At 46.7% G+C, this 26,148-nt stretch overlaps 1 long non-coding RNA gene across 17 annotated transcripts in view; it reads left to right on the top strand.

Moving 5' to 3' along the window:
- LOC106985752 (uncharacterized) overlaps positions 1-26,148 on the top strand; it is a 277,059-nt gene that overhangs the window by 227,834 nt on the left and 23,077 nt on the right. For 16 of the 17 annotated variants that reach the window (XR_008289887.1, XR_003418186.2, XR_008289891.1 and 13 more), the window contains one exon: positions 17,067-17,197. This is a non-coding gene — a long non-coding RNA (uncharacterized LOC106985752). Of the gene's footprint in view, positions 1-15,984; positions 16,157-17,066; positions 17,198-26,148 lie in introns of all 17 variants that reach the window. The other variant, XR_008289888.1, reaches the window with a different exon arrangement.

Consider the following 26,148-nt stretch of genomic DNA (forward strand, 5'->3'; position numbering starts at 1 on the left):
TTCTCTAATATCTGGCTTGATAGAGGACAGCTAGATTCTCACATCTACTCAATTCAGTAATGATATATTCTTATGGTTGAAGTATGTGAAGGAAATCCAGCCTCACGCAGATAGCAATTGGAGAAGGAAGGAATATTTTAATTGACTTTTCATATAATTATTGACACTCTTCTTTGATATGACACCGTTACTCGACCAGTAGTTGTTTCTTACAGGTTAAGTGCAGCGTGGAATGTGAAATTATATTAATGAACTTCCCATACCTGATTCCACTGACCCCCACAGGACTCTCTCATCCTTTGAATGGATCCTTTACACAGCTATGGGTTAGTAACATCCTACTTTAGTCACCTGGGAAATATAAGTGCCCTTGACTTATGCAGAACTTCCCATATGTTGATACATTTCACTCTACAACATCAAAAAAATCACATTTTATTACCATAACCATCCATCTCATTGGAAGAAGTCTTTAAGTATTGGGAAGCTGTCAACTTGGATACAAGTTTTTCAAATTTTTAATTTTGGCTTTAAAGCTGAAATTTTATCATTGGCAAAAAATACTATCAGTTGTTTTCCTTGAAGTGATGGGCTCACTTTGTTCATTTACGAGAAAATGTCTGCCAAATACCCAAATCTGAATAACATTAGTTAGTCATTCTTTCAAGTAAATATGATGTTCTATGAAAAATCAGCCAATTCAGTTCACAATTCAAAACAATCACACAGCTGCTTTGCCTTGAGTCAACTGTTGGGCTTTGATTTCCAGCAGAAGTGCTTTAAGCCTATTTCCCATTTTGTCACACAGAATTTTTAAAATATGGGTAGTCAAGGGTCAATATTTAATAAAGTTAATTACTGCTTTGCTGACAACATTCTTAAGTGAAGCTGGTTTGTTGTTTTTTTTTTAACTGCAAGCACTTGGCAGTGAAGAATCCAATGACAGCTAGTACAATTTGGTGCCACTGCCCTGATTCACACTCAGGCATCTGCTGTTTTACTCACTACTGCTTTTTTTTTTTAAGTATAATTAACATGCAATGTTATTTTAGTTTCAGGTGTATAACATATTGATTCAACAATTCTATACATTACTCAGTGCTCACCACAATAAGTATAGTCCCCATCTGACACCATACAAGGCTATTTCAATATTATTGACTATATTCCCTATGCTGTACTTTTCATCCCCATGACTTACTCGTTTTATAACTGGAAATTTATACCTCTTCATCCCCTGAACCTATTTTACCCATCCTCCCACCCACCCATCCTCTGGCAACCATCAGTTTGTTCTCTGTATTTAAGAGTTTGTTTTTTAGTTTGTTCATTTGTTTTGTTTTTTAGATTCCACATGTAAATGAAATTATTCGGTATTTGTGTTTCTTTTTTTAATTTTTAATGTTTATTTATTTTTGAAAAACAGAGAGAGACACAGAAGGAGAAGGGGAAAGGCAAAGAGAGGGAGACACAGAATCCAAAGCAGTCTCCAGGCTCTGAACTGTCAGCACAGAGCCCGATGCGGGGCTTGAACTCACAGACTGTGAGATCATGACCTGAGCCAAAGTCAGACACTTAACCAACACCTAGGTGCCCCTGTGTTTCTTTATCTGATTTATTTTACTTAGCTTAATACTCTCCAGGTCCATCCATTTTGTCACAAATGGCAAGATCTCAGTAATCCCATTGCTGGGTATTTACCCAATGAAAGCAAAAACACTAATTCAAGAAGATATATGCACCCCTATGTTTATTGCAGCATTATTTACAATAGCCAAGATATGGAAGCAGCCCAAGTGTCCATCAACAGATGAATAGATAAAGAAGATATGATGTGTATATACACAATGCAATGTAACTCACCACTGCTTTTGCACTGTCTGTACCAATGTCAGTCCAGTAGAAAAGTCAAAGAACATTTGAGTGTTATTGTGAAAATAGTTTTGACCTTGAAGATCCCCTAAAGGGGTCTTACAGACCTCCAGCACTCCATGGATCTCACTCTGAGAACAGGTGTATGAGGCTATGCATACATCTGCTCATGCCACCTCCCTTAATTAGGACCTTTGATGGCTTCCTATCACCTGTAGAATCAGGCCTGACCTTGGCCCACACTGTTGGCCCAGGACACAGGGTTCTAGCCAAATAAGCCCCTCACCATTTTCCAAATATGTCCTTCTATGCTCTTGCCCATGCTTTCCCCTATACCAGAATGCCCTCATCACCATCTCTGGCTATTGAAATACTACTTACCCTCCAAGATCCAGGTCAACTATTGCTTCTTCCAGGGAGCCTTCCAAGGTTTTTAAGTGAAAACAATCATGTTTTCCTCTGAACTTCCTGATCCCACTCTCAAGACATCTTCTCTAGCACTTAGCAGGCTGGTGTTATATTAGAAGGTGGTGTGTCCTCGTCTGTGAGCTCCCCAAAGGCGGACACTGAGTCTTTCCTCTCCGTTTCCCCACAGGACAGCCTTGTTCATCACTGGGGTGGTAGATGTTTGGTGACTTGAACTCCACTGCAGGGATTCAGCTCTAGTGCCCAGAATGTAAAACTTGAAAATGCCATGTGGCTATAGCTGTGAATGCTCAAATCTCAAGGAGTGTGTTCTGACTTGCATCCCCAAGGAATGTCACCATCAGTATTGACACTTGCCCATGCTTCTTAAAAATGATCTTATTGCAGGGGTAGGTACTAATTCTGGGCTACTCCAACCCCACGATTCTTGGCTCCTAGGGCAGGAAGAATCCTCAAAAGGGAGAAAGCCCCCTGGGACCAGATTCTCCTGAAGGTGCTATGTCTCTTATCTCCTGTTTCTCATGTAACACAGTTCATGGCCCTGTGCTGTACCATAGGTCACACTGGAAGCCCAGATGCTCCCCTCCCAGTTTTCCTCAATGGCTTGCAATTCAAACAGGATCATGCTAATGGCTCCCAAAGATCACCCAACACTCTGCTCCCATGTGCCCAGCCCTACCTGGGCTGGAAGACTTTATCTCATTTAGAGCTCACCTTAGGACCTTGTAGAATCACAGTTGATGCCTGCAGAGATGCACTTGTTTGTTTCAAAGGCCAATTTAATTTTGATGCCTTTGGCCTCAATAGTTGTTTCCTGATTTCCAGGAATTGCTCTCAATTTAGCAGTTGCCAGCTCACAGCTCTATGCACCAGCCCTTTGCCTGCCTGTTGTGCTATAACTTCTCTCTCCTCATTGATCATGTTGGCTGGCAGGGGGGTGGAGGGGAGAAAGAGAGACCTATACAGGCTGTATGTAGCATGACTCATTTGAAGGAGGCGACCTGGGCAGTGGTGACCGAGGGACTCTGAATGAGGGCCCAGAGAACCCAGAGGGCAAGACATGGAGACGGGCAAGGAATATAGTCAACTGCTCAGTATGAAATGGTGCCACAATGGCGGACTCAGATAAACAATCAGGACCTTGGGCTGCATCAACAGAGGCAAAGTATTCAGAACAAGGGAGGTGAGTGTGCTGCTCTCTTCTGTAGTTTAGTGTATAAGGCATGGACTCTGTAACCAGAATGTCTGATTTGACTTTTGACTACCACTTATCTCCATGCCTTTGGGCAGGTTACTTAACACCTCTGAGACTCAGATGGTTTGTTTCATCTTTTCAATGAGTATAGTAATAGAAACTACTTTAAAGTAGCTGTCATTGGGATGCTAGATGCCAAGTGTTTGGCAGTGTCTGGTCTGTACAGCTCCCCTCTGCTGTGCTCTGGCCAGTCACCAACCAGGTATTCTGGCTAGTTCTGGGCCCCGCACCCAGAAGGACCCTGTCAAACTAGAGCATATCTGAAGGAGGAAAGGCTGGGAGCAGAAGAACTCCCATTTGTCTAGTGGGAGAGAGGGCATCTACTGATGTGGCTCGCAGGTTCCTTGAGGACAGGGATGGGTGGCAGAAGTGACTACGATGCAGGTTCTGGTGCAATAGAGGGAAGAAGACCCCTCAAGGATTCAGAATCATGCTAGTACTGGCTGCTTTAGCAAGGAGGGAAGTTGAGACTGAGGCTCCTTTTGGCAGAGGCATACCACGAGAGACTAGATGGCCACAAAGAAATGTTGCAGGAGTGGGAGAGTGTTGAATGGCAGCCAGGCTCAGGCCTCCAGGGTGTCTGGAGTGCAACTTTGTTCTGTGCCTACCCCAGGCTGCAAACTGCAAAGGCATTCTGCTCTGGCTCAGCTTACTTTGAGGGGTGCAGACCATTCCTAGGGACCCACGAGTTGCACAGCAGCCAAGGGCATCACTGTTGGAAGTGCAGAGGAACACCACCAGTGTGTTTGCTCTTGTTGCCACAGCAGCTGGAATCTGGTGTATGCCACCACTGCCCCTCAGGGCCCTCAGCAGCCATACAGAAAACAATGCACCACCATAGCTTCCTGGGCAGCTGTGGGCACCAGAGCCAGAAGAACCCCCTGCATTCTTCACTCCAGCCCTCTCCTTTTCCAGTTGAGGGGCCTGGAGCCTGTGGGGAGCAAGGCCTTCCAGTGTCACACTGAGATGTAGGAATGGAGTCACGAACCCTAAAGTTTTGTCCTGCCTTGTGCCCAGGGACCCTGAAGGCTCATTCCCCTTGCAAATGTAAATAAGATGGGCTGGGCCCTCACCAGGCCCTGAGTGCAGCAGGCTTATCCGGGTAATGAGAACCTAGGGGCTGTGTGCCAATCCCTGCTCTGTCCCTCACTTGCCAGGAGACCTTGAGGCAGGGCAGCTTCCTCCCATGAGGCCTCAGGTACTCCAGTTCTGAAAGGAGAAGGTGGCAGTTGGTCTTGTCAATGGCCTCTGTGCCCTGATGGCCAGGCTTCTAGGAAGTCAGTGACCTGTGATCCATTGGTGGGGATGGATGGAGTAGGGTAAACGTGGCTCAAAAAAGATATGTCCAAGCCCTAACCTCCAGATACTGTGAATGTGCCCTCATTCAGAAAAAGGGTCTTTGGATGTAATGAAGTTAAGAATCTCGAAATGAGATCATCCTGGATTATCCTGGTGGAGCCCAAGTCCAATGGCAAGTGTCCTTATAAAAGACAGAGGAGGAAGAAGACACAGAGCAGAAGGGAAGGCCATGTGAAGTAGGAGGCAGTGATTGGGGTGATACAGCCACAAGCTAAGGTACACCAAGGATGCTGGCTACCACCAGAAACCAGAAGACACAGGACCCGCCTCTAGATCCTTCGGAAAGAGTGCAGCCGTGTCAACACCTGGATTTTGGACTTCTGGCCTGCAGAAGTATGAGACAATACATTTCTGTTCTTCTGAGTCACACAGTTTGTTGGAACTTGTTGCAGCAGAGCTCCGGGAAACTCATACAGTGCACCGTGCTACTCCTGAGACCCTGAGCCTATGGACCATGCAAGGGCCCAGCCCCTGCCAACTGGACCCAAGGAGCTCCTAAGTGGCTGACCATTGCCTGGCTGGGGGGAGCCCCTTTGCCTTCCACTGAAGGCTGAGACAACATGATGCCCCATCCCCTGCAAGGCCCACTCACTGACCATGAGCTCCCAGCTTTGTACTTAACTGCTTTGGAAGGGGAGGTGGGCATATGAAGCCTGTGGATCGACAATAATTAGATTAATAAAAACAAATTTACCCAGCAGCAGAACAGGCACAGAAAGGCACATTAGGTGTGGAGCTCTCAGAGGATCCTCCTGCCTGAGCTGCCCCGTCCCCTTCTGCTTGACAGAGGCCTTGGGTAATTTGTGTCTGAGGAGAGGAAATTTGCCTACGTTATGAGTAGCAACCTTTGTCTTCACTCTCCCTGGCTAATATGGGCTGAATATTTGTGTCCCCACACTTTTATACGTTGAAGCCATACTTCCCTATGTGATGGTATTTGGAGGTAAGGCCTTTGGGAGGTAATTGGGTTAGATGAGGTCATGATGGTGGGATCCCCATGATGGGATTAATGTCCTTGTAAGAAGAGGCCCCACAGATTCCTCTTCGCATGCGCATGCACCAAGGAAAGGCCACATGAACACACAGCAAGAAGGTGTCTATTACAAGCCAGGAAGTAGGCCTTCACCATGAGCCAGATCTTCTGGCACCTTGATCTTGGACTTCCAGTCCCCAAAACTATGATAAATAAATGTCTCTTGTTTAAGCCACTGTGGAAGCCCAAGCAGACGAAGACACTGGCCTGGTGATTGCTGCACAGTGGCTCACCAAGTCTGAAAAGGAGGCATCACAATCACTGGGTAGCCATACAGTGTCCCCAGGAGTGGAAGGCAACCTGGCCTGGGACAAGTCCCTGCTGGGGATGCTTGACTTCAAATCCTTTGCCAGGCCTGGGCTGGTGAGGTGGGGTGGTTGACAAGCTTTGTCACAGACAAGGTTGTCTATGGTCTTGTGTTCTTGAAGTGGCCCTTCTCCTCTCTGGGCCTCAGCTTCTTCCTCTTCAAATGGGATGATACCCTTCTCCAGGACAGCTGTGAGGGTCAGAGTTCAATCATTCACACTGGGTAAACACTCAGTAAGCCAGAAAACTTTGGGCAGAGTAGTGCTCTTGTCCTGGAAGGGGAGGTGCTGAGGAGGAGAAGGCAGAAGGATGAGCCCCTCCTGGACCTTTGTGGGCAAAGTGAGTCTAGAGAGGAAATTCCAGCAGTCCAGGGAGGTTTGATTTGGGTGCAGAGTCCCTGATCCCAGGCCACCTCCCAGGAAGCTAACAGTGGCAGTGGCAGGTCCCAGCAAGACAAAGGATAGGTCAGGTGTCACACCAGCTCATTGACAATAGCTGGCAGTATCCAGTGCTCACAGCTCCTGCTAATTCCTGCTTTGCTTCACCATGGCTCCAGCCCAAGTTGTAGCAGTAGTAGAGAGATGCTATCCTGCCCCCACTGGTGTCCTCTTTGCCTGAGATCAGCTGCCCAGCATGTGGCAGGAAGTATCCAGAAGGTGGGACCAGGCCTTGGCTATGAGAGCCACACAAACAAGCATAGTGTCCACAGGCCACTGCAGAGGTGAAGAAAGGGTAGAGGAGTCAAGCCACAGGTAGCAGGTGGCAAGCCAGAGCTGCCAAAGAGCCAGGGCTCCTGGACTGTCTTTGTACCAGCTTGGTTTTGAAAACAACACCTCTGATCCCTATTGGTTCAGTCACACTGTTGCCTAGGATTCCACTTTGAGGCCTACCCATAACAAAAACCATTGACATTTGGTGGTATATCCAGGGTGGTCAGGGAAGAGAAAACCACAAAAGATTTTCTTGATCTTCAGAGTGGGCTTTTACCACCTCTTCTCATACTCTTTTAAAATTCTGATTACATCATTCACAGTTCTTCAATTGCTCTTTATTCCTGAGCCTTCAGGGCCTCCTGCAGAGGCAGAGATAGCAGAAGGGTACATGGAAGGAAGTTACTCCTTGTGCTACAGGAACAATATCCAGCACAATGTCACCTTGAGTAAGGCCCAGGTAAAAATCATTTTCGACTAAGTTTACCAGTTTATTTTTTGTTGTCCAGACACATTCTGGGAGGTGCCTTCATTTACCCAGAGGTGGAGGGAGAAGGAGGCCAAAGCCATCCTTCTGAACTCTCAGGTCAGCTGCCCTTGACCTTTTGGGGTGCTCAAGACTCATATGTGCCAGTCCCCAGGAGAGCTGACAGGCCACCTAGTAAAGGAACAGTGTCAATCTTCCAGGCCACACCAATCCCGGGGGCAGGAAGTCATCTCGTAAAGCTGCTGGGCTTCTCACCTTCAATTGGGCCTGTCCATGGAGTGGGGCTGCCTTTTAGTACGGGGCCACTCTTCTCAGACAACTCAGTATGGAGTGGGGCCTGAGTGAGAACTCTGGGCTTCTAGCTGCCACTTCCCCTAGAGGACAAGGCCACATTTTTTTCTGCCTTATATGTGATTGCTCTTGTCTCAATCCTTCAAAAATCATTGTCCTATAACAAGACCCTGGTGTTCAGAGGAAGCTCTGAAAGGAGCTGTTATCTGCTGCTTTTAGACTTTTCTGAGTCATGAGCAGTAACAAGATTCCCTACACCAGCCCAGAGGCACATCGAGCTAGGCAGGACACCAAGGAAATGGATTCCACCCAAAAGCATGGGGGAGTGCTGTCTACATATGTTGGAGCAGGCCAGAGCATGAAAACTCTGGGTCAAGGTCCAAGGTTCAGGCAGGAGTGAGGAGTGAGTGAGGGGAGCTCTCTGCTTCTCCCTACCTTCCACGGAAGCCAGAGAAGCCCTACTTGGACAGCTTTAAAAGTTGATCTACTATGTAAGGTTCCCTTTGGCACAGAGCAATATGCTACTGTAAAACACTTACAAACCATGCTGTTGAGAATAGGGGCACTTTGGCCCAGGGAGAGGAAGGACTTTACCCAGCTGCTGGGTGAGCTGAGGTAGAACCCAGCCCTCCTCACTGGCCAGTGGCCTCTGTAGAACACACACATGTGGTCTGCACTAGCCATGTGGGAAACAGGCTTGAGTCCATGTGGGGTAGGGAGGGCTCAGGTGTAGACTGGGACCATTATATGCAGGCACGGGTTCCCCGAGAGTGTTCACATTTCCCATGCATGGTGGTGGCTGCCACATGCCTGCCCGGCCAACACACTTCACTCACTCATCTGCTGTGAGAGATGAGAGGTGAGAGAAAGAGACAGAGACAGAGAGACAGAGGGAGATTTATTTTAAGGAGTTGACTTACATGATGATGGGGACTGGCAGGTCCAAAATCAGCAGGGCAGGCCCATAAGCTTGAGTTGAAGGCTAGAATCTCAGGCAGGATTTCTATGCTGCAGTCTGGGCTCAGAATCTTTTCTTTCAGGAACTTCGATCTTTGCTCTTAAGGCTGTCAACTAATTAGATGAGGCCCATTCACATATGGAGGGTCATTTGCTTTACTCAAAGTCTACTTATTTAAATGTTAATCACACCTGAAAAATACCTTCACAGCAGCATCTAGACTGGTGTTTGACCAAACAAACTGGCCACCATGGCCTAGCCAATTTGACACATAACATTAACCATCACATTCACAGCCCCTCTTCAGCAGCCCAAGGAAGCAGCTGGTTAAACCAGCTGGGCCCAGCAGGTTAAAGGCCAGACCTGGAAGAGGAGACAAGAGGGTGGCAGAGCAGGGAAGGGTAAGGAGTGGAAGGTCAGCTGGTGGAGGGCACAGCCCGGGGGACTGTGAGGCTCAGCAAGAGGGTGTCCCCTACAGGAATAGAGGAAGAGCAGGTGCCCCTGTGTCCTGGAGATAGGGCCTATTGGAAGTTACTCCTGCAGAAGTTCTTAGTGGTGAGCCATGGGGGAAGGGCCCCAAGCCTGGATTTCGGAGCTGGAACCAAGATTTCTCCTGGAGCCAGGACAAGCGTGGAGGATCCCGACAGATGACTTGGTTCACATGTAGTTTGGAGGCATCCACAGAATGGGGGGTGGTGTTCATGGGGCCTGCAGGCAAGGGCCTGGAACTGCTGGTGGCCCTGAGCATGGGTCACAAATCAGAGACCAAGACGGACAGAATATGCTGCTGAGTGGTGGCCTACCTGTGAGGGGAGGGAGGTGGCCTTGACTGGATTCTGGCAGCTGTTCCCCCACCTCTCCACCTCCCACAGCTGCCCTTGGCCTAACATTCTGGCCTCTTCTCAGAGATCAGTGATCCATGCGGTGAGCTAGGTGGGAGCAATGTGTCTGTTGGAGGCCCAGGGTTTGGCCTAATTCTGCCTTCCTCTCTGGGGATACATGTCTTTGCATTTGCTGCCCCCTTCTCACCCAACCCATAATGGCCACAGCCTTGGGTTTAAACCCACAACTTGACCTTCCATAAAGACGAGGGAGCAGTGTCTAGCAGCTTCAAGGCTCCTGAGAGCAGGCCAAGGCCAGATAGGAGCAGTTTACTCATCAGAGGGAACTGAGATTTGTGCAGATCCCCCTCCCACCCCCTGTCCACTATCAGTTTTGTCACTTCCCCTGGGGGTCCCCTTCTTCTGGCTTTCCCCTTGTCTTCTGTCCCAAATGATGAAGCTTTCTTTGGTGTTCTTCGGTGTTCTGGGTGTCCCTTTGGTGCCAGCTGACAATGGCTCTCTGAAAGCTGCTTCTCCTCCCACTGCTCTGGCAGCCTTGCCTATGTATTCTCTCCAGCCCTTCCTTGAGACCCATCTTGGTGGAGTTCTTTGCCCCAGTGGCATGGTTGGAACTCACCACTTCAGCTTTGGCCACCAAGTCAGCAGGTCTGGTGGAGTTTCTCATCTGCCATGAAGAACAAGAGAGTGCCCAGGCTTTCTGTACAACCTCTTATTTAGGGTCATTCAAATCCTAAGGCAGATACTAATTGTACTCTCATTTCATGGAGGAGCAGACTGAGCCTTAGAGAGGATGGGTGGCCTGCTCAAGGCAATGGAAGGGGTAGAGACAGTCTGGGAATCCAGAGCCCTGCCACCCCTAACCACCTTGGGGTTGTGCTAGCTCCTCCTCCGGCCACACAGCCTAGCAAAGGCCCCTTCCCTGCTCTAAACAGAGAGCCAACAGGTCAGGGAGGAGGCTGGCTAGAAGCCTCAGCTCAGGCCTGAAGTCATTAGGACTGTCCCAAATGGGGAGGGGATGTCTTTCAGTGCATACTGCTCGATGAGGGGCCATCTAAGGAGAGACTCAGAGTTCAGTGCAGGGAGGGCTTCTATCCCCAGATCCTCCCCAGTGCTGCAGTCTTGAGCTCCCAAAGCTCTGGGTTTTTTAATAGATGCTTATTTTTTAATTTTTAATCTTAATTTTAATTTTTTTATTTTGTATTTTAATTTAATTTTATTTTAATTTTTAATTTTAATTTTTATTGTTGAAGTGTAGTTAATGTACATGCTATTTTAGTTTCAAGTGTACAACATAGTGATTTCACAATTCTGTACATTGCTGAGGGCTTGCCACTTTTAGTCTCCATCTGTCACCATGCAGTTATTATTACTCTGACTATATTCCCTATGCTGTACTTTTCATCTCCCTGACTTATTTATTTTATAACTGGAAGTTTGTACCTCGTCATCCCCTTCACCTATTTTGCCCATTCCCCACACTCCCTTTCCATCTGGCAACCACCAGTTTGTTCTTTATATTTATGAGTCTTTTTCTGGATTTTTGTTTGTTGATTTGTTTTATCCACATGTAAGTGAAATCATATGATATTTATCCTTCTCTGTCTGACTTATTTCACTTAGCATTATACCTTCTAGTTCTGTCCATGTTGTTGCCAATGGCAAGATCTCATTTTTCTTTATGGCTAAGTAATATTTCATTATATGTAAATACCATATCTTCTTTATCCATTCATCTATGGATGGACACTTAGGTTGCCACCACATCTTGGCCATCGTAAATAATGCTGCAATAAATGTAGGGGTGTATAAATCATTTTGAATTGGTGTTTTTATTTTCTTTGTGCAAATACATAGTAGTACAATTGCTGGGTTATAAGGTAGTTCTATTTTTTATTTTTTGCGGAACCTCCATACTGTTTTCCACAGTGGCTGCACCAGTTTGCATTCCCACCAGCAGTACACAAGGGTTCCTTTTGCTCCACATCCTTGCCAACACTTGTTAGTTTTTGTCTTTTTGATAGTAGCCATTCTTGACTAATGTGAAGTGATATTTTGTGGTTTTGACTTGAATTTCCCTCATGATTAGTGATGTTGAGCATCTTTTCATGTGTCTGTTGGCCATCATGTCTTCTTTGGGAAAATGTCTGTTCCCGTTCTCTGCTCATTTTTAATCAGATTATTTGTTTTTTTGTGTGCTGAGTTGTATAAGTTCTTTTATACATTTTGGATATTAACCCCTTACTGGATATATCACTTGAAAATATCTTCTCCCATTCAGTAAATTGCATTTTCATTTTCTTGATGGTTTCCTTCACTGTGCAAAAGCTTTTTATTTTGATACAGTCCCAGTAGTTCATTTTTGCTTTTGTTTCTCTTGCCTTAGGAGACATATCCAGAAAAATGTTGCTAAGGCCAGCATCCAAGAAATTACTACTTATGAGTTCTTTGAGGGTTTTTATGGTTTCAGGTCTCATATTTATGTCTTTAATCCATTTTGAGTTTATTTTTGCATATGGTGTTAGAAAGTACTCCAGTTTCATTCTTTTGCATGTAGCTGTCCCGTTTTCCCAGCACCATTTATTGAAGAGACTTTTACCAGTAGCCCATGCTCCTGGGCCTGTCATGGCTCCCCAGGGACAACAGGATCTATATCAGGCTCCTTAGGTGCCCTGCCACTATCCCCCACAGCCCCTGTCAGCCTGCCACCCTGATACTCTAGGTCCTCCAGGATATGGACATGACCACTCCTCTGACGTCATAATCTAGAACCTTCCTTTTCCCTCCACAGTGCTTCTCCTGCACTTCCTGCCTTTGCCTCCTGCAATAGAGGGCTATAAGCTGTCACCTCCTCCTCAGTATACTTCCCAGCAGTACCTGCTCCCACTTCCAGCTTTCCTGAAGTGCCCATCAGGAGGGGTTTTTCCATTTACCCCTGCCTGCCCAACACCCTTGGATTGCACCTCAGTATTCTAGCCCTTGTCACAGAGTGTTTGTGGCTTAGTGTTGCAGGTGGCAGAATCTGTCCACCCTAGAAGAATAGAATCTACTGTAGGCCAGCAATCAGCCAGCCTGGGGCTTGGCCCAGAGTTGGTGCTCAGGGAGCAGTAAGGGAGCTGGCCCTTCCTTCAAGGAGCTTCTTGGAACTCATCCAGCAAAGACTGTGATGGAAAGACATTCTAGAATCCTAGAACCGAAGTCTGGGACAGTGGGCAGGGCCCTCAAGCAGCTTGTGCAGAGTATCCAAGCCAGGTTGAGCATCAGGGACACAGGAGCTGCTGATTAAAATGCAGATTTCCTGGGCCTTATGCCAGAGCCACTAAATCAGAATCTCCGGGTGGAGGGAGAGGGGGAGAGCCAGCTGCATTCTGAAAAGAGCTCTACAGGTGGTTCCGATGTGTGCTGCAGATTGGGGAGGCCAAGGCCCCAGGTCCTGCAGCGAGTCATTGCAGACTGGGACTGGGACTCTGGCTCTTGCCTCCCACTGTGGGGCCCTCTCCCCTATGTCATCAGGCCTAGTTGGCTGCCAAGGCTGAGGAGCTACGTCCATGAGTCACTTGCTGACAACAGACATGTGCCTCAAGGGCATGAGTCATAACAGACCACAGCTGACGATGGGCAACTCCAGAGATGTCAATGGGAGATGTTTGGGGATGCCTCGTCTGTGCTGCCAGCCTAGGACTGGGTGCTGAGGGCAAAAACAGTCTAAGATAGAAATGTCTGTGCTCCTGGGGCAGCAGTGACCATCTTTGGCAGGAAATCTGCACATCCTTCAATCCTTCAGTCCAGCCTTCTGTCCACTGCTTTGGACCCATAGTGTTTGTCTAGTGCTCAGCTAGGAGCTGGAGCCATGGCAGTGAACGTACCATCAGGAAACCACAAGGAGCAGGAAGACCATCCCTCAGATGAGGTGTAGTGAGGGGCAGTGCATGGTGACACTCCGTGCATGTAGACAGGGGTCAGCCTAGTCTGGTGGGCGGGGCAGACAGAGGATAAGGAGGCACCCCGCAGGGATGGGGAACCAGAGGAAGAGGGCAGTTGCAGGCAGAGGAGACTGTGTGTGTATAGGCTCTGAGGCACATGAGGAAGAGGGAGGCCTATGGGGCTGGCGCCCAGACTGGAAATGGATGACCGGAGGGAAATGTGGTAGGGCATGGGGAAGCTGTAAGAGGGCAGGGGCAGGGCCTTTGAGGCTCTGGTTTGGGTGTTTTATTCTATCTTAAGAACAATGAAAAGGGCAACAAACATATGAAAAGATGCTCAACATCACTTGCAATTGGACAACTACAAATCAAAATCAAAATGAGATATCACCTTATACCACTAAGATTTTTAAAAAAACAAACAAACAAAACCCCAGAAAATACCAAGTGTTGGTGAGGATGTGGAGAAATTGGAACCCCTGTATATTGTTTGTGGGAATGTAAAATGGTGCAACCTCTGCGGAAAACATTTTGGTCATTCTTCAAAAGGTTAAACAGACAGTTACCACATGACCCAGCATTTCCACTCCTGGGTACATACATACCCAAGAGAATTGGTGTTCAGAGAACGAATGTCTATAGCATCATTATTCATAATAGCTGAAAGTGGAAACAACCCAAATGTTCGTCAACTGGTGAGTGGATGAATAAAATGTAAAATGCGGTCCGTCCATAATGGACTATTATTCAGCCATAAAAGAGAATGAAGTGCAGATCTACGCTACAACGTGGACGAACTCTGAAAACATTGTGCTAAGTGGAAGAAGCCAGTCACAAAAGACCACATGCTATGTGATTCCATTCATGTGCAGTGTCCACAATAGGCCAATCCATAGAGACAGAAAGCTGATCAGTGGGTGCCAGTGGCTGGGGGGAGGGGAAGAATGGAATGACTGGTTAATGACCTGGGTTTTTTGGGGGGTAGGGTGATGAAAATGTTCTGGAATTGGATTGTAGTGTAACTTCATTAATATAATTCATGCCACTGAATCATACACTTTAAAATGGTAATTGACAGATTTCATCACACACACCCATATTAAGTACAGTTTTTAAAAGCAGGGGCAGAATGATGGGAGGGCCAGTTGAGGGTCCAAAGCAGCAGATGGGCTAGACTGTAGGACTGGCAGGAAGCCTGCCAGTCCTGAGCACTTGGGTATCTGTGCCTCTCTGCCTTCCAGCACATCTGAAGGCCGCTCAGCTTCAATGAGACAGTATGTGGAGGCCCCAGTACACAGTAGGTGTGCAGCCAGTGCCATGCAGGGAAAAGGGAGCTCCGAGGGAATGAAGTAACCTGCTCACGGACATCCAGTTAAGTGAGCAAGTCAGGACTGTCTGGAGTCACACTGCCCGGCTCCTTATCTCAATTTCGCCCCTTGGAACTGCTGTGTCCTTGTACATAACATGCAGCTGATAACAGCAGTCCTGTCTTGCTTCGAGTCCCACGGCACCACTGGGCCCACCGGCCCTGGCTCACTCCCTTTGGGAAGACTTCCCCACATGGGTCATCCTAATTCAGTTCAAGAGCAGGAAACATATAAAATATGTTCTTATTTGATGGCCTCTGTTGTTGGTCTGGGAAGCCACTGAGAGAGGAAAACCAGAGGCAAGTGCCGGCTCTTTTCCTGAAAGCATTAATGAAAATGTTAACTTTTGCATTGGGTTCTGTGCTGTTCCAAGTTTATTAAATCATCAGAAAAAGTGGCTCCCAAGGGCAAATCTTGAGAACATGGGGAAACCCTGAGGGTCTCTTTCCCAGTCTCTTTCCCCAACTGGTCCCTTTCCCTTTATGCCCTTCACTGTCTGACCCTCCCCCACCCCTCACCAGCCTGCTGCCCCAAACTTCCAGTCCCTAAAATGGGGGTCATGTGATGCTTAGCCTCATGTGTGGCTTATAATAAGTGCTTGAGGGGCACCTTGGTGGCTCAGTCGGTCCAACTCTTGATTTCAGCTCAGGTCATGATCTCACAGTTGTGACATCAAGTTCCATGTCAGGGTCTGCACAGAGCATGGAGACTGCTTGGGATTTTTTCTCCCTCCCTCTCTCTGTGCCCCTCCCCTGCTCGTGCATGCACTCTCTCCCTCTCTCTTTCAAAATAAATATATAAACTTAAAAAAAAAATAAGTGCTTGGGGCTCCTGGATGGGTCAGTCGTTTAAGCATCCAACTTCAGCTCAGGTCATGATCTCACGGTTGGTGAGTTCAAGTCCTGCATCAAGTCTCTGCACTGTGGTGCAGAACCTGCTTGGATTCTCTCTCCATCTCTCTTTCCCCGTCCCCACTTGTGCTCTCTCTCTCTCTCAAAGTAAATAAATAAACTTTAAAACAATAAGTGCTTGATAGAGTCAGTGACAATTACAATGACTTTAAATAATTTTTAAAAAAGCACTGGTCATTTTTCTCAGGGACCTTGCTTTTTCCCATGTAATTGATGATCTAAATTGTAAGACTGTCTTTTTCCACAGGACTCAATAGACTTTTTTAATGACAAAGATAAAAGCAGCTGTCCACCCTATTCTTTGTGCTGACTCAGCTCTTCCTGGGGAAAAGGCTACTCCTCCATGGCCTGGACATTCTCCAAGCCCCTCCTAGGACTGGCAGGGGTCTCAGGGCCTACATCTCCATTAGGAGCAATAGGTACTAGGGCCATGATACTTTCTGGGGCTCATGAAAATATTTTAATTTCTTTTCAAATCAGAAGGGAAACAATGAACTTTTAGGAGGAAGAAAATATTTTAATATGTACTATTAATGTGAATTAATATACATTAATATGAACTAACATACTCATCTTTTAAAATATTTATTTATTTATGTTTATTTATTATTTATTTATTTATGTTTATTTATTTTTGAGAGAGAGAGAACACGTGTGAGGGAGGGGCAGAGAGAGAGAGAGAGAGAGACAGAGGATCCAAAGCAGGCTCTGCGCTGAGAGCACAAAGCCCAATGTGGGGCTTGAACACATGAACCATGAGATCATGACCTGAGCCAAAGTCAGACGCTCAACTGAGTGAGCCACCCAGGCACCCCTGCTTATTCATTTATTTTGATAGAGAGAGGGAGGGTCAGAGAGAGAGGGAGAGAAGGAATCCTAAGCAGGCTCTGTGCTGTCAGCACAGAGCTGAACACCAGCTCGAACTCATGAACCATGAGATTGTGACCTGACCCAAAATCAAGAGTTGGATGCTCAACCCACTGGGCCAGCCAGGCACCCCAACATAATCATCTTTATACCAACACAGTCGTAAACTATAATTGTTATTTATTCTGCTACTGAGGAAGAGGCCCACAAGGCGGAAGTGTCCATGGCCAGAGGGGTCAGTGCAGCCCTGAGCCCCCTGCAGGAGGGCACTTTCCCTCTGGTCATCTCATTTCTGATTCTGATCACTACCACCAACCCCGCAGGTAGACAGGATGGCGGGTATTTCCCTGCTTTCCACACAAAGAGGCTGAGGTTTGGAAATAAGAGGTGACTTGTTTGATGTCACCCAGTCCTGAACTTTCTGATGTCCCTTATTGCCATTTCGGGTCCCCTTTCTGCCAGGGAGATATCAGGTGGAGGAGCCCCTACTGCTGAGAGGAGAGCCCCTCACCCTGCCCCCAAGCCTCATCTGCCATCTTCTCCAGCTGCCTCCAGGCCACCAGGAAGAGAGCTACACTGTCGGAACAGTACAGGTAAATGTTAACCATTAATTCTGGTCAGAAACATCATTGCCAAAACCTCCATAAAGCTGTGAGGCTATAGTTGATCAGTGTCCTGGGAGTGAGCACAGAGTAATAACTCAGCTTATCCAGGTTCTTCAGAGAAGCAGAGCCAAGAGATGAGATAGACAGACATAGATAGATGGATAGGTGGATGGGTGGTGAGTGGTTGCATGGATGGATGGATGGATGGATGGATGGATTTTAAGGAACTGGTTCACAAAATTGTGGGTACTGGCAAGTCCCAAATCTAGAGGGCAGGCCACAAGGCTAGAGACTCCGTCAAGGGTTGATGATGTAGTCTGGAGGCAGAATTCTTTGGGAAGCCTCCTCAGAAGGCCTTCCACTGATTGGATGATACCCACCCACATTATCAAGGGTTAGTAGTCTTCTTTACTTAAAGTCAACCAGTTGTACATACTCCCCACAACTACATACCAAAACTCAGATTAGTGTTTGACTAAATAACTGGGGATCATGGTCTGGCCAAGGTAACACATAAACTGACCATCACGGACGGCACCCATGCCACATTGGTAGAGGTCAAACCTTGCTGGCTTATTTAAGTACTTGAGTTCTCTGTAATTTTCCTCCTGCCTCCCCAATCAGGAAGGCCCAAGTCACGTTCTCAGCTAGAAGGACCTTGAACTCCCCAGTCCAGTGGCTGGCCTTTTACCTAGGTCAAAGTGATGCTCTGTCCCTAGAGTTCCTTAGCCCAGCTCATGGCCTCTTGCTGCCAATGCCTACTTTGTCACAGCAGTTGTAAGCAATGGCCAAAAGTGAGTACTGTCAATGCCTTCCCTGGGGAGTCCTGGTTTCCTGGGCTATGTAGTCCCAGGCACAGCGGCAGATAGGACCAGCCACAGGGCCCAATCCTTAGGGTCTTGGGCTCTTCCCTCTGCAGGGGTGGGGTGCAGGGAATGAATGTCTTTGCCTTTCCAACAGAAGGGAAAACACAGCCCCCTCTAGGCATCCACACTCAGAGGAAGCCACATGGAGGCTACCATGGAGGTAGGCTACCAGCACAGGACTCTAAAATCTCCATGGTGTCCTGGAGCTTGGGAGCTGGCTGAATGCACTAGAAGCATCTAGAGTTAGTTGTTCAAATTGCAACTTGTGAACCACATGTGGTTGTCCTAAAATCAAGTTTGCAAGTCTCAAGCAGCATATTTGGAAACATGAAACAGAATAAAAAGAAAAAAATAATATTCAAGTACATTGTCTTAGTCCATTTGAGCTGTTATAACAAAAATACTATACCCTGGGGGGGGGAGGGGGGCTTAAACAACAAACATTTATGTCTCACAGTTCTGGAAGCTGGGAAGTCTAAGATCAAGGCACTGACAGATTTGCTGTCTGCTAAGGTTCACAGATGGCCGTTTTCTCACTGTGTCCTCACAAAGCAGAAAGGTCGAGGCCACTCTCTGGGTCTCTTTTATGAGGGTACAAATCCCATTCATGAGGGCTTTACCTCATGACCTCATCACCTCCCAAAGGCCAGGTTAGGATTTCAACATATGAATTCTGGGGGGGCACATTCAGTCTATAGCATTCTGCCCGTGGCTCCCCAAATTCATGTCCTTCTTATATGCAAAATACATTCTTTCCACCCAACAGCCCCAAAGGTTTTAACTGGTTCTGGCATCAGCTCTAAAGTCTAAGGCCAAAGGCTCATCTACACCTCATCTAGATCACCTATGAGCAAGACCCAAGGTCTGGTTCATCCTGAAGCCGATTCCTCTCCAGCTGCGAACTGCAAAAGCAAACAAGTCATAGTAGTGGGACAGGCATAGGATAGACAGTCCCCTTCCAAAAGGGAGAAATGGGAAAGAAGGAAGGGGTAAATGGGCCCCACGTAAATCTCAACCCAAGAGGGCAAACATTAAACCTTAAGGCTCTAGAATAATCCCCTTTGGCTTGATGCTCTTTTAGGCCCACTGGGCTGGCAACAGTACCCTCTGGCTCCTTGAGATGGCCCACAGCAGTTCTCTGCCTGGACCCTGTCCCCAAGGTAGCTCTCCGCTGGTGCTCTCAGGCTCTCCAGGGCTGGATCCCCAAGCCATGGCTCCTCATGGCCTCCCTGTCCTTTGAAACCCAGGTAGAGACAGCCATTGCCTGGTGTGTGCACCGTGAACCTGTGGGAAGAACACTGCATGTTTGCAGATGAACAGCATTATGGTTCAGTCCTGAAGGGTCTAAGAAGTCCAACATTCTTCCTTCACTTTGACCTCCCTTTCTCTGTCTCCTTTAGTCCCAGCTGGCTGTGTTTCTGCTGGTGACACCCCATCTCTATGCCTACCTAGCCTTTGTTGATTATGGTCTGTAGGTTACATCCCTGCTAATCTCCATATCAAAGGGTTGCTTAGCCACACTCTTAGGGTTCTCATTTTTTCCAATTTGGGTGGGCTGAGAATTTGCCTAGTCTTTGAGTTCTGCTTCATTTTTGCTGAACAATTCCATCTTTGTGTCCCTTCTCCCTTCTCACATTCCTCTATAAGCCATCAAGAGGAGCCAAGTCACACCTTCAACACTTTGCTAGAAATCTCCTCAGTAAATATCCTATTTCATTACTTACAAGTTCGACCTTATACAAAACACTAGAACATGAATACAATTCAGCCAAGTTCTTTGCCACTTTATAACAAGGATCAGCTTCCATTATATTTAAGGTGCATAACCTGATGTTTTGATACATATATACACTGTAAAATGATCAGCAATACTGTACTATAATACTTGAATGCAATTGACAATAACATGTCCTCATTTTCATGTGAGATCTCATCAGAATGGCGTTTTGCATCCAGAAATCTGAGGCCTTCTCTCCAGCGCCCATCTTTCCCACTCACGACAATGGAGGCTCCAACCTGCACCCATTATCTGTTCCCAAGCTGCTCCCATATGTTTAGAGCTTTGTTACAGCAGCGCCCCACTTCTCACTACCGATTTCATAGTCCATTCATGCTGCTGTGACAGAATACCATAGACAGAGCAGCTTAAACAACAATTTCCTCCTCCTAGTTCTAGAGGCTGGGAAGTCCAAGATCAAGGCACCAACAGATTTGGTGTCTGGTGAGAGCCCACTTCCTGATTCATAGACAGCTATCTTTTTGCTGTGTCCTCACAGGAAGGAAGAGGCAAGGGAGGTTTCAGGGGTCCCTATTATAAGGACACCAATCCCATTCCTGAGGGCTCCACCCTCATGAATTCATCGCTTCCCAAAGGCCCCACCTCTTAATACCATCACTTTGGGAGTTAGATTTCAACATATGAATTTTAGAAGCACACATTCAGTCTATAGCAGCATCTTAAGTAGTAATGCTAAGTATTGGTTCGTGAAACTTTTGTTACACTTTATAGTGATTTGTATGTATACTTGTATTGGGTCTTGATGCAAAACATATTTCTTACTATCAAAATGTTTGAGGGATGCCTGGCTGGGTCAGTTGGTAGAGCATGTGACTCTTGATCTCCAGGTCATGAGTTTGAGCCCCATGTTGGGTGTAGAGCTTATCAAAAGTTTTTTTAAGATAAAAAATTAAAAAATAAAGTAAAAAGTGTTTGAAAGTCACCAATGTATCCAAACAAGCCATTGTGCATGTGGGAAAATTGAGGCCTAAAATTAGGGACAGGACACATGTTAAGATCTTATAATGATAGAGAACAGAGAAGGATTCGAATTCAACATGTGATCTCCTGACCTGAACCCACACACTCCAAGCCGGCTGCTGGGCTGTGGCAATTGCCACCCAGGACTCCATTCACACGACCATGTAAGCTCAAGATCCTCTAAACAATCCCAAGCACACCTTAGAAGAACAAAAGCTATTTTTACTGAGAGTTGGGCTTTGTAAAGTACATTCAAGTATACAGTACAGTATTGGTGATCATTTTATAGCATATACATGTAGGAAAACATCAAGTTAGGCACCTTAAATATATAAACAAGTATTTGTCAATTAAACCTCCATAAAGCTGAAGAAGAAAGTCACAAAAAAAAAACCTGCATGCACCTTTGGGTTGCGGTGACAAATACAAAGTAATTTTATTCCTTAGGGGATGCTGTGTTTTTGTATATTTCTGCCTGCCCACCATCCACTCTTGTGACCTCTAAACACTCTTTCTTTTGGGGTGTCTATGCACCAGTCAGGGTTCAGTTGAAGCAGCATGGTCAAGATGCTATACAATGACAGGGTTTTCATAGGATGGGACCCGCTGCCCTGGGCAGGGCGGGGGGGGGGGGGGCGCTGGTAGAGGGCTCTAAGCATCAGGTGTTCAGCTTTAAATCACCCAGACCGACAGGAGGGAAAATGGGCATGAGCAAGAACAAAGACAAACTGGTAGTCCCATCTGTCCCTGACCACCTCCAACCTGGATACCATGGGTGACCTGTAAGGGAAGCTGGCATCCCTCACCAAGAGCTGCAGTCGCACTTGGCCCTGCTGAAGGAGGAAAGCTGGCCGGGGCTGAGGCAGCTGTGGGGCTAGTACCCACCCCATGTCAACAAGAGTAGCCACCAGATCAAGGACACTGTGCACAAGCTGCCACAGCACTGGCTTCTGCTTCACTTACATTTTCCAAAAGTCACTTGATTCTCATGTGGCCCCCACTGGCCAACAGTTGTACCAAAAGGGGTTCTGGGCACTGAGGTGCTGGTTTCACTCGACTGGCACAAAGCAAAGCCACTGTTTATAACCGATTAGTGCAAGAAACAGCAGGAGTTAAAAATCTAGAAAACTCCATCATCCTGAGCAGGCTGTGTATTCACTTCCTCCTCACTAACTTCACATCACCTTGTAATCTGTGGGTTCAGGGCCTCACCTGCCTTTAGATATAGGGTCCCAAGAACATTACTAAGCCAGAGGCCCTATTCTTGTTCCTACCTTTTCACATAGTCTCCTGCCTCACCCCCTGTTAGGGACTGAATGTTGGTGTCCTTCAAAATCATATGTTTAAGCCCTACCTCCCAATGTGAAGATATTTAGAGGTGGAGCTTTTGGGACGTAATTGGGTTTAGATGAGGTCATGGGGATTGAACACTGTGTTGAAAGTAGTGCCCTTATAGGAAGAGGAAGGGACAAGAACACTCCCTCCCCCTCTCTCTCTCTCCACCATGTAAGGACATAGCAAGATGGCAGCTATCTGCAAACCAGGAAAAGGGCTCTCAACAGGAACCAAATCTCCGAACACCTTGTTCTTGGATTTCCCAGCTCTAGAATTGAGAAATGTTTATTATTTAAGCCACCCACTCTGTGAGATTTTGTTATAGCAGCCCAAATTGACTAATATACCCCTTGAGTATTTCTGGGAATCCCCAAAGGAATTCTTATTAGTTTACACACGTCTGTCCATTTATCACTATGCAGAGTTTGCCATTCTCTTCCTCTCCAGATCCATTACCGTATGTTGATATCTGATTCCCAGGGAGCCCCTTATAGAAACCACACTGCTACCTGGGCAAAGGCCATGCCAAAGGTCTGGTTCTGATACTGCCCAAACTGCCCACACCTCTTCATGACACAGTGGACTGGGGTGGTAGCAGGAAAAGGGGCAACAACCTTGACTCGGGCTCTGAGAAGCAAGACACATTGGGCCCAGAGGCCACAGGTCTCTCAAAAGAGCTGTAATTCATGCTGCTTTGTACAAAGTGGTTGCACCTGGGATTCACAGCCCCAGCCACTTAACTCCTCTTCCCTTCTTCTACCACCTGGTGATCCCAGAGGGCCTCAGGCCTATGAAATACCTCCATGCTCTGCCACTGTGTGTCTGGAAAGCTCTGTGCACTGTTTGGAAATCCTTAAGCTAAGCCCCTCAGTAACTGACTTGGAGTTTGTGAGTTAACCTACCCACTTATCCCCCTTTCCTGAACTCAGCCCCCAGCAGGAAGAATGTCTCTCTGCCCCTCACTCAAAAGGAAAGTGGTCCTGATTTCCTCCCAGCGTCCTTCTCTCAGCTGGGATGGAAGTTCAGCCCAGGCTCTCAGGAGGGACAACCCCCTCCCAACACTGTTCATCCTTTTCCAGATGGGAACATAAAAGTTCCAGGTTTTTATACCCCAACCACGAGCCTGTCTGTTCTTATAACCTTCTGACAACTTCCATTTCGAAAGGGAAAAACCTGCCAGAATAACGCAAACTAGGTTGAGTGGCATCCACAATTTGGCCAAATATGAGCATTCCATATATTGTGCTATGGAAGATAGAGATTGTCAAAACAATAGGAGTGTCTTGCAGCTTGGTATGGGACCCTGGTAGCAGGGCCTCACAAGAGATCATCAACAGGGGAGTGGGATACTTCACAAAATGGCAACCCTTCCTGGAACAGTGTCTCCTTGGAGTTTAGAGAAAGGATGGTGCCTTTCTTTCCATGACAAACAAATGTTACTGAGACTAGTACTTATTAATGTAGCCCATCTCTTGTGCCTTCTCCATCCCATTCCATATTACCATCATAGTCATCTCTTTTAAACTTGACCTCAATTCAGATGAGAGAACATGCCAGAACAAAACATCTATGAGTGAACAGGCCAACAGCACTCAGTTTCACAAAAGGTAGGGATCTGAGTTCAAGTCTCTAGTCTCTACTTTTGGTGATGATGTGTGGTCATGTGGGATGCTGGGCAAGTAAGTCAGCCTTCCAGGTTACAATTGGACAGACGTATGGAGTGAGGAATTTTCTGCTAAGAATGTGTGTCATGAAGGGCTGGTAGGGACTGTAGGGACCTTTGGGGACTGCAGGAGGTGGTCCTTTCCTCAACCTGCTATATGGAAGGAGGAGGCACTTACAATGACTCACAAGGTGCTTATTAGCACTACCTGAAGAATGCCAGTCACAGGCACCATGGCCTCAGAAGAGGTGGGAGTTCTTTTGGGAATCCATGCCTGAATGGGTCTTGACTACACAGTTAAGGGTGTTCCTGGGACCTGGTTTCTGTCTAAGGAATTCCTATAATCTTCTTAGGGATCACCCTCCCAGGGATTTCAGGTACAGGGGAACCCTAGGAAGCCCCTTTGGGGCTGGCCTCCCAATTCACTGCCTTCCCCACATTACTGGAGTTGATCATCATTAATGGGCCCCCTAGTGAAACCCTTGTTGGGCAGCCATAATCAGTAGGTGTTAGCACTATCTAGCAATTTCCTTGGGCTGCCAACAGACAATTGTCCAAGGCAGGCAGCTTGAAATAGAACCCAGCAGAATAACTTGGTGGTCAAGGAGTGCCCTGGGGTCAAAACGGGGGTTCCACCAAGGGCCCCCGTCTCCCTTATCTAGACAAGAAATTCTCCTCAAAGTTGCTTCCCTCATGCTGACATTGCCCATCCTTTGTCAAAACAAGTTAAAAATAAAAAAGTACAGGGATGCCTGGCTGGCTCCATTGGTAGAGTGTGTGACTCTTGATCTAGGGGTAATGAGTTCAAACACTGCATAGAGCTTTTAAAAAATAAATAAAAGAGAGGGAAAAAATTAAAAAGTAGAAAACATTTTCTTAATAGTAAAATAAGCTAGAAGACGCTAAAGGGAAAGTAGATTGAGGGGCAAAAAGTAAACAGTGCTGACGATGAAGGTGAAGGCCAGCCAAAATATGCCCACAGGTGGCCCAAAGAGGTAGGTGACCACAGTTGTGGGTAGCAGCTACCCTGTGGCCAGCCAGCGCCAAGCTACATTCCCAGCAGTGTCCCCAGAGGTAGTGTCCTAGAACTACATACACCCCACCCTGAGCCTCAGATGGAAGCCCCTTAAAGCACAGCATTGTGCTTGGATGACACAGTAGCTCTGGAATCAACAGACATCTCCTCTAAAGCAGGTCAAGGACAGCACTTCTTGAGAGAGGCCTCCTAATTCCATCAACCTGAGGGGCTACCCTGAGACGTGGCCTGTGCTAGCACCTGGAATTCCACTTGGCCTCACTGCCCATGGAACTCCCAGTCTGATGGGGATAATTTTTCCTCCCAGTTTTATTGAGGTATAATTGACAAATAAAAAACTGTAATATATTTGAAATGTACAATGTGGTGATTTGATATACGTAGACATTATAAGAGGATTGCCACAACTGAGTTAAAAACATATCCATCACCTCACTTATTTACCTTCTTTTTTTCTAATGAGAACACTGAATTTATATTCTCCTAGCAAATTTCAGTTATACAATCTGGTGTTATCAACTATAGTCACCATGTTTTACATGAGATCCGTAGACCTTACTCATCTTAAAACTGAAAGTTTGTACCCTTTTACTAACCTGTCCTCATTTTCCCCCACCCCTCATTCCCCTGGCAACCACATTTCTACTCTGTTTCTGTGTGTATGACTTTGACTTTTCTCCCCTCATTCTAATGTAGTCCAGCTTGTCCACCTTTTCCTTATGCTTCGTGTTTCTCATGCCGTGTTTAAGAAATCTCTCCCTGCCCTTAAGTCATGAAAATATTCTCCTTTATGATCTTCTGAAAGCTTTATAGTTTTACCTTTCACATTTAAGTCCTTAACCCACCTGGTCTTGATTTTTGTGTGTGATGTGAAGTAGGCACCCTATTTCATTTTTTATCCTTATGGATACCCAATTGTCCCTGCACAATTGATTGAGAAGGCTATTCCCTCCCCACTCCTGTGCACTGTCTCCCCTATCATAAATCAGACTTTATCTGTGCATGGGGCTGTCTCCAGGTTCACGATTCTATTCCATCAGCCTGTCTGTCCAGCTTTATACTAAGACCACAGCATAAAGATGTCAACAGCTACTTACCCAGGCTATGCTCATTAAGGATTAGAAGGCTAAAGGTTGGGTATAGCTACATTAGTTAAGGAACTATAGGTAAGGATCTTGAAAATCAATTGGAAAGGCTTGGAGTTGGCATAGGGGGCAAAGGGGTTCCCTAGCATGTCAGGGAATGGAAGAGATTGATTCTTAGGAGGGTGAATGGGCAGTC

The sequence above is a fragment of the Acinonyx jubatus genome, chromosome X (genome assembly GCF_027475565.1).
Source record: "Acinonyx jubatus isolate Ajub_Pintada_27869175 chromosome X, VMU_Ajub_asm_v1.0, whole genome shotgun sequence".
Classification (NCBI taxonomy): domain Eukaryota; kingdom Metazoa; phylum Chordata; class Mammalia; order Carnivora; family Felidae; genus Acinonyx; species Acinonyx jubatus.